Source organism: Triticum dicoccoides, chromosome 2A, assembly GCF_002162155.2.
Source record: "Triticum dicoccoides isolate Atlit2015 ecotype Zavitan chromosome 2A, WEW_v2.0, whole genome shotgun sequence".
Lineage (NCBI taxonomy): Eukaryota > Viridiplantae > Streptophyta > Magnoliopsida > Poales > Poaceae > Triticum > Triticum dicoccoides.
Genome location: NC_041382.1, coordinates 582,472,851 through 582,481,629, shown reverse-complemented (window position 1 = coordinate 582,481,629; position 8,779 = coordinate 582,472,851).

Here is an 8,779-nt window from a genome sequence, read left to right as displayed (position 1 = left end):
CCATGGACTGAGCCCTTCCTTGCCTACCTTCTACGGAAGGAGCTCCTCAAGGACCAAATTGAGGCACGGTGCATAGTCCGGCGCTCTAAAGCCTACAAGGTCGACGAGGGCGAGCTGTACAAGAAAAGCACTACTAGAGTCCTCTAGAGATGCATATCTGAATAAGAGGGGTAGCAACTTTTGGCTGAGATACACGCTGGCATATATGTGTGGCCATCACGCGGCAGCTCGGGCCTTGGTAAGAAAGGCCTTCCGAGCACGGTTCTTCTGGCCCACCGCTCGCATGGACGCCCACAATCTAGTCCAACACTGCGTTGGATGCCAGATGTTTGCTAATCAAAGCCACATGCCCCCCATGGCTCTCCGGACAATACTGATCACCTAACCATTTGCGGTCTGGGCCTAGTGATGTCTACTACACAACTTGTTCTTGTAGACTTGTGTTGGGCCTCCAAGCGTGGAGTTTTGTAGGACAGTAGCAAATTTCCCTCAAGTGGATGACCTAAGGTTTATCAATCCGAAGGAGGCGTAGGATGAAGATGGTCTCTCTCAAACAACCCTACAACCAAATAATAAAAAGTCTCTTGTGTCCCCAACACACCAAATACAATGGTAAATTGTATAGGTGCACTAGTTGTACGAATATATGGCGATACAAGTGTAGTAATGATATTAGATATTGATTATTGTAATAGGAACAATAAAAAACAGCAAGGTAACAAGTAACAAAATGAGCACAAATGGTATTCCAATGCTTGAAAATGAGGCCTAGTGGTCTGTACTTTTGCTAGTGCAATCTCTCAACAATACTAATCTAATTGGATCATATAACCATCCCTCAAAGTGTGATGAAGAATCACTCCAAAGTTCTTATCTAGCAGAGAACATAAGAAGAAATTGTTTATAGCGTACGAAACCACCTTAAAGCTATTCTTTCCGTTCGATCTATTCAAGAGTTCATACTAAAATAACATAAAGTTATTCTTTCCGTTCGATCTATCCAAGAGTTCGTACTAAAATAACACCATATGATACGCACCAACCAACTCTAATGTCACCTAGATACTCCAATGTCACCACAAGTATCCATGAGTTAATTATACGATATGCATCAAACAATTTCAGATTCATAATACTCAATCCAACACAAAGAACCTCAAAGAGTGCCCCAAGATTTCTACCAGAGCAACAAGGACAAGAACGTGCATCAACCCCTATGCATAGATTACCCCAATGTCACCTCAGGAATCCGCGAGTTGAGTGCCAAAACACATACCAAGTGAATCAATATGATACCCCATTGTCACCACGAGTATTCATAGCAAGACATACATCAAGTGCTCTTAAATCCATAAAGTATTCAATCTGATAACAATGAAATCTCAAAGGGAAAACTCAATTCACCACAAAAAGATAGAGGGAGAAACACCATATGATCCAACTATATCAACAAAGCCCGCGATACATCAAGATCGTGCCATCTCAAGAACACGAGAGAGAGAGAGATTAAACACATAGCTACTGGTACAAACCCTCAGCCCCAAGGGTGGACTACTCCATCCTCATCATGGTGGCCGCCGGGATGATGAAGATGGACACCGATGATGATTTCCCCTTCGGTAGGGTGCCGGAACGGGGTCTAGATTGGTTTTTCATGGCTACAGAGGTTTGCGGCGGTGGAACTTCTGATCTAGGGTTATTTCTGATGGTTTCTCTATTTATAGAATTTTCTAGCATTGGTTTCACACAAAGATGGGCCTCGAGGTGATCACAACCCACCGGGCAAGCCAGGCCCCTTTGGCGTGCCCTGGTGGGTTGTGGCCACCTCGTGGCTCTTCTGGCCCTCCCACAAAGCTTCTAGTGCCTCTTTTGTTCCAAAAAAATCATCAATAAGTTTCATTGCATTTGGAGAACTTTTATTTCTGCACAAAAAACAACACCATGGTAGTTCTGGTGAAAACATCATCAGTCCGGGTTAGTTCCATCCAAATCATACCAAAACCAAATAAAATTGTTGTAAACATGGCATGAATACTTCATAAATTATAGATACGTTGGAGACATACCAGCATCCCCAAGCTTAATTCCTACTCGTCCTTGAGTAGGTAAATGATAAAAGCAATAATTTATGAAGTGTGAATGCTAGCAAAGTGCATAAGTTTGATTAGTGATAATTTCAATCACTCTTCCTAGCATCATAACAGCAACTCTTTCTCAATAAACTCATCATGATAAAGTAGCAACCAATTCACATGTTATGGTTCAAACAATGAATTCTATTGAAACTCAACAACCTATATTCTTAGTCACTAAACAATTGCAATTCAACTTATTCAACAGAGTCTAAGTAAGAGCTCCACATACTCAATCATTTAGAACAAATGGCATCCATCGAACACAGTGGAAGATAGGGGCTTAATGTTTCGCCTCCCAACTCATTTATCACATAGATAATTGTCAATAATAATAAATCATGATCAAATATATTTGACTGGACATATATGACTAGATCTTTCCCCACCACAAGATGCTTGCCAACTAAAGAATAATTGAGGTTGAAATGAGAATGCATTCTATTGACTCTTGCATAAAAGTAAGTATTGAAAAGTAAAATATAGCCCATTCGCAGAGGAAAGCAGAGGTTGTCATGCGCTTTTTATTGTTGGATGCCCAAGCTCTTAATGCAAAGGAATGTCACGTTATATTGCCCCTTATGATAGCAAGCTTTATTATGCAGCCTGTCGCTTTTATTACTTTGCCATCACAAGTTCATACAACGCTCAATTTTCCCTTACAATAAAAGATCAAACATATTTAGGAGCAATTTTTGGCTAGCAAAAGATCCTAAACAAGGGTCTTATTCAATCCATAGGTAGGTATGGTGGACACTCATGGCAAGAAACTGGGTTTAAGGGTTTTTGGATGCACAATTAGTATCTCTACTTAGTACGAATTTTTGGCTAGCAAAAGATCCTAAACAAGCACCACATGTTGGAGGATCCATAACAATATAACTTCTATGCAAATATACACAAACATAACTCATTACGTTGTCTTCCTTGTCCAACTTCAACTAATTTGCTCAAGTTTGAAAATAATTAATGGGTATTCACAATCATAGAAGATGTCCAATATAATATATTTGTATGTGAAAGTTCTCTTCCTTACACTAATCATCCATGAATTGCTTGTATGACCAATATTGTGATTGTCAAGCTTCAAAAGATTTCACTTTCTAAACCCAATGTGAAGCTACTACTAGGCATGATATGGACATATAATTTCAACTTCATGATATTCAATTCATTCAACAATTTACTCATATGATATAAGTGAAGTACAAGAGTAAATAACAAACTACCCCAAAGATATAAGTGAAGATCACGCGAGTAGTTGAGTAAAGGGGTAGTTAATTGAGGACTCTCTCTTATTTAAAAAGTTTTAGATATAAGTATTTTATTAAAACAGAAATCAAATCAAAATAAAATGACATTCCAAGAATAGAACACATCATGGGAAGAAGCAAAAACTTAGGCTCAACCAGTACTAACCGATAATTGTTGATGAAGAAAGGTGGGATGCCTACCGGGGCATCCCCAAGCTTAGATGTTTTAGACTTCTTGAAATATTATCTTGGGATTCCCTGGGAATCCCCAAGCTTTAGCTTTTGTGTCTCGTTAATTCCTTTTATATCCCGGTTTCTCTAAATCTAAAAAACTTCATCTACACAAAACTCAATAAGAACTCGTGAGATAGGTTAGTATAAATCAATGCAATAACCTTATCATTCTCTACTACAGAAAATCACTCAAATTATTATTCAACATTGCATACTAAATGCCTCTGCATATTTAATACTCCTATCCTCAAATAAAATCATTAAATAAGCAAACATATGCAAACAATGCAAACATAACAACAATCTGTCTAAATAGGACAGTCTGTAAAGGATGCAAGAATATCAATACTTCTTTAACTCAAAAAATTCTGAAAATTTACCACACCGTAGAAAATTTATCATACCTTATTGTGCAAATTTTTTAACATTTTATCACATTCTGACTTTCCTCAAGAATTCACGCACTAGCGTGAAACTTTCTATTATTGAACAGCCACATATAGACTTGCAAAATAAGCATGGCAAAGGCTATACTTGACATTTTATTGAAATAAAAGATGCAAAACATTATCTAAATAACAGAAAGCAAATACAAACAAAAGAAAATGACACTCCAAGAAAACCCATATCTTGTGACAAATGAAAATATAGCTCCAAGTGAGGTTACCGATAATGTTGGAGACGAAAGAGGGGATGCCTTCCAGGGCATCCCCAATTTTAGTTGCTTGGATCTTCCTTAAATATTACCTTGGGATGCCTTGGGCATCCCCAAGCTTAGGGCCTTGCCACTCCTTATTCTCCTCATATCGATATCTCAGCCAAAACTTGAAAACTTCAATCACACAAAACTTAAGGGAACTTCGTGAGATAAGTTAGTATGATAAAGACAAATTATTCACTTTGGTAATATTAAAGACAAGATTAATAATTTTTATCACACAATGCCTACTGTACCTTATCATTTCCACAATTTATATTGAGCAATATAAGCCATAGAAACTAGGAAACAAACAAACTATGCATTGAAAACAGAATCTATCAAAAATAGAACAATGTGTAATGATATGGACAATGACCATACTTCTGTTCCTCCCAAAATTATGAAAAATTAGGAAAACGTAGGCAATTTGTATATAAATCATGTGTCAAAAAATCAGAATTTTATCACGCTCCAGTGAATTTTAGAAATTCTTCTACTAGATGCAAAAGTTTTTGTTTTTCAAAAGGATCAAATCAACTATTATCCACACTATCCCAAAGGCTTTACCTGGTATTTTATTGAAACAGAAGCTATAAAACACGATTGCTACAGTAGCTTAATCATGTGAACACACAAAAATGGTAGGGGTAAATGTTGGGTTGTCTCCCAACAAGCGCTTTTCTTTAATGCCTTTTTAGCTAGGCATGATGATTTCAATGATGCTCACATAAAAGGAAAGATTTGAAACAAAATGGGAGCATCATGAAGCACATGGAAAACACATTTAATCCTAACCCACTTCCTACGCATAGGGATTTTGTGGGCAAACAAATTATGGGAACAAGAATCAACTACCATAGGAAGGCAAAACAAACATAACTTCAAGATTTTCAACACATAGAGAGGAAACTTGATATTATTGCAATACCTACCAGCATATTTTCCTCCCTCATAGTAATTTTCAGTAGCATTATGAATGAATTCAACAATATAACTATCACATAAAGCATTCTTTTCTTGATCCACAAGCATAGAAATTTTATTGCTCTCCGCGTAAGCAAATTTATTCTCATTCATAATAGTGGGAGCAAACTCAACAAAATAACTATCATGTGATTGAAAATTAAAATCATGATGAAAAATTTCATGGTTATCATTATTATTTATAACATACATGTCATCACCATAATCATCATAGATAGGAACTTTGTTATCATAGTCAATTGAAACCTCTCCCAACATAGTGGAATCATTATTAAATAAAGTCACGGCCTCTCCAAATCCACTTTCATCAATATAATCATCATAAATAGGAGGCATGCTTTCATCATAATAAATTTTATCATCAAAATTTGGGGGACTAAAAATGTAATCTTCATCAAACATAGCATCCCCAAGCTTATGGCTTTGCATATCATTAGCATCTGGATATTCAAAGAATTCATACTAACAACATTGCAATCATGCTCATCATTCATGCAAAACATTTTATTGAATTCTTCTATCAAATGAGCACAATTTTCCTTTCCATCATTTTCACGAAAGACATTATAAAGATGAATAATATGATGCAACCTCAATTCCAATTTTTTGTAGTTTTCTTTTATAAACCAAACTAGTGATAAAACAAGAACTAAAAGATTCAATTGCAAAATCTAAATATATACCTTCAAGAACTCACCTCCCCGGCAATGATGACAGAAAAGAGCTTGATGCCTACTACACAACTTGTTCTGCTAGACTCGTGTTGGGCCTCCAAGCGCATAGTTTCGTAGTATAGTAGCAAATTTCCCTTAAGTGGATGACCTAAGGTTTATCAACCTGTGAGAGGCGTAGGATGAAGATGGTCTCTCTCAAACAACCTTACAACAAAATAATAAAAAGTCTCTTTCCCCAACACACCAAATACAATGGTAAATTGTATAGGTTCACTTGTTCGGCAAAGAGATGGTGATCAAGTGTAGTAATGATAGTAGATATTAATTTTTTTAATAGGAGTAATGATAGTAGATATTAATTTTTTTAAAAAGAAGGTAGCAATTAACAAAAGTGAGCACAAACGGTATTACAATGCTTGAAAATGAGGCCTAGGGTCCGTACTTTCGCTAGTGCAATCTCTCAACAATGCTATCTAATTGGATCATATAACCATCCCTTGACGTGTGATGAAGAATCACTCCAAAGTTCTTATCTAGCGGAGAACATAAGAATAAATTGTTTGTAGGGTACGAAACCACCTTAAAGTTATTATTTCTATTCGATCTATTCGATCTATTCAAGAGTTCATACTAAAATAATGCAAAGTTATTCTTTCGTTCGATCTATCCAAGAGTTCGTACTAAATTAACACCATATGATACACATCAACCAACTCTAATGTCACCTAGATACTCCAATGTCACCACAAGTATCCATGAGTTAATTATATGATACACATCAAACAATTTCAGATTCATAATACTCAATCCAACACAAAGAACCTCAAAGAGTGCCCCAAGATTTCTATCGGAGAAACAATGACGAGAACATGAATCAACCCCTATGCATAGATTACCCCAATGTCATCTCAAGAATCCGTGAGTTGAGTGCCAAAACACATATCAAGTGAATCAATATGATACCCCATTGTCACCATGGGTATTCATAGCAAGACATACATCAAGTGCTCTCAAATCCATGTAAGTATTCAAATCGATAACAAAGAAATCTCAAAGGGAAAATTCAATTCATCACAAAAAGATAGAGAGGGAGAAACACCATATGATCCAATTATATTAACAAAGCATGCGTTACATCAAGTCGTGCCATCGCAGGAACACGAGAGAGAGATTAAACACATAGCTACTGGTACAAACCCTTAGCCCCGAGGGTGGACTACTTCCTCCTCATCATGGTGGCCGTCGGGATGATGAATATGGCCACCGATGATGATTTCCCCCTCCGACAGGGTGCCAGAACGGGGTCCAGATTGCTTTTTCGTGGCTTTAGAGTCTTGCGGCGGCGGAACTTCTAATCTAGGGTTGTTTCTGATTGTTTCTCTATTTATAGGATTTTCAGCGTTGGTTTTCACGCGAAGATGGGCCTCGAGGTGACCACAACCCACCGGGGCAAGCCAGGTCCCTCTGGCGCGCCCTGGTGGCTTGTGCCCATCTCGTGTCTCTTCTGGCCCTCCCACAAAGCTTCTAGTGCCTCTTTTGTTCCAAAAAAATCGTCAAAAAGTTTTGTTGCATTTGGAGAACTTTTATTTCTGCACAAAAAACAACACCACGGTAGTTCTACTGAAAACAACGTCAGTCTGTGTTAGTTCCATCCAAATTATACCAAAACCATATAAAATTGTTGTAAACATGGCATGAATACTTCATAAATTATAGATACATTGGAGACGTATCAGCTGGACATGGTTGGATCACTTAAAGGGGAGACCAAGAAAAAGGAATACTTACTGGTTATGGTCGACAAATTCGCTAAATGGATCGAGGCAAAACCAATAACCTCAGCAAAGTTCGGACCAGTTATCGACTTTATATCCGGCGTGGTGCACCAATACGGTGTTCCTCACAGCATAATCACAGACAATGGATCCAATTTTACAGCCCAGGAAGTCAAAGACTGGTGCGCTAACATGGGCATCAAGCTCGACTATGCCTCGGTGTATCACCCACAGACCAACGGACAGGTCGAATGAGCCAATGAAATAATCATGAGTGGCATAAAGCATCATTTGGTTCGTTCCCTAAAGGAATCCGATTACCACTGGATGGAGGAGCTTGACTCTGTATTATGCGGATTGCGCACCACCCCCAACCGGTTAACAAGATAGAGGATACAAGCCTTTTTTTACGGTGTACGGCACAGAACTAGTCCTCCCATGCGAACTCATTCATGACGCGCCTAGGGTACGCATGTACGAAGAAAAGGAAGCCGAATTGAATCGGCAGGACGACTTGGACACCTTGGAAGGAGAGCGCGACATAGCTCGGGCTCGCTCTACATTTTATCAATAGCAAGCTCGACGCTACCAGAGCAGGGAAGTTCGGGAGAAGGCATACAATGTAGGTGAACTCGTCCTTCGTCTCCCTGATAAGCAAAAGAATAAGCTCTCTCCCAAATGGGAGGGTCCTTTCATAATCGATGAAGTGCTAGCAGGGGGAGCATATCGTCTTCGCAACCCAACAGACAGTCGCCTTGAACCAAACCCATGGAACGCAGCTCGGTTTGACGCTTCTACGGCTAGTCCGGTGTCGTCACTTTAACTAGCCTTTTTATTATAGTTTTTACTTTTTTACTTTTGGGGGATTCAACACCTCCCGGGCTATGTTTGGATAAACCAAACTGCGTTCGACTCTTTTAGTATACATGTTCAAATGTACTACCGGGATCTACCTGGGGGCTCCTTTAAAGAAGCCAATCAATATACTTTTCATGCACATATTCGTCTTTGTCATGTTTGCACCCTT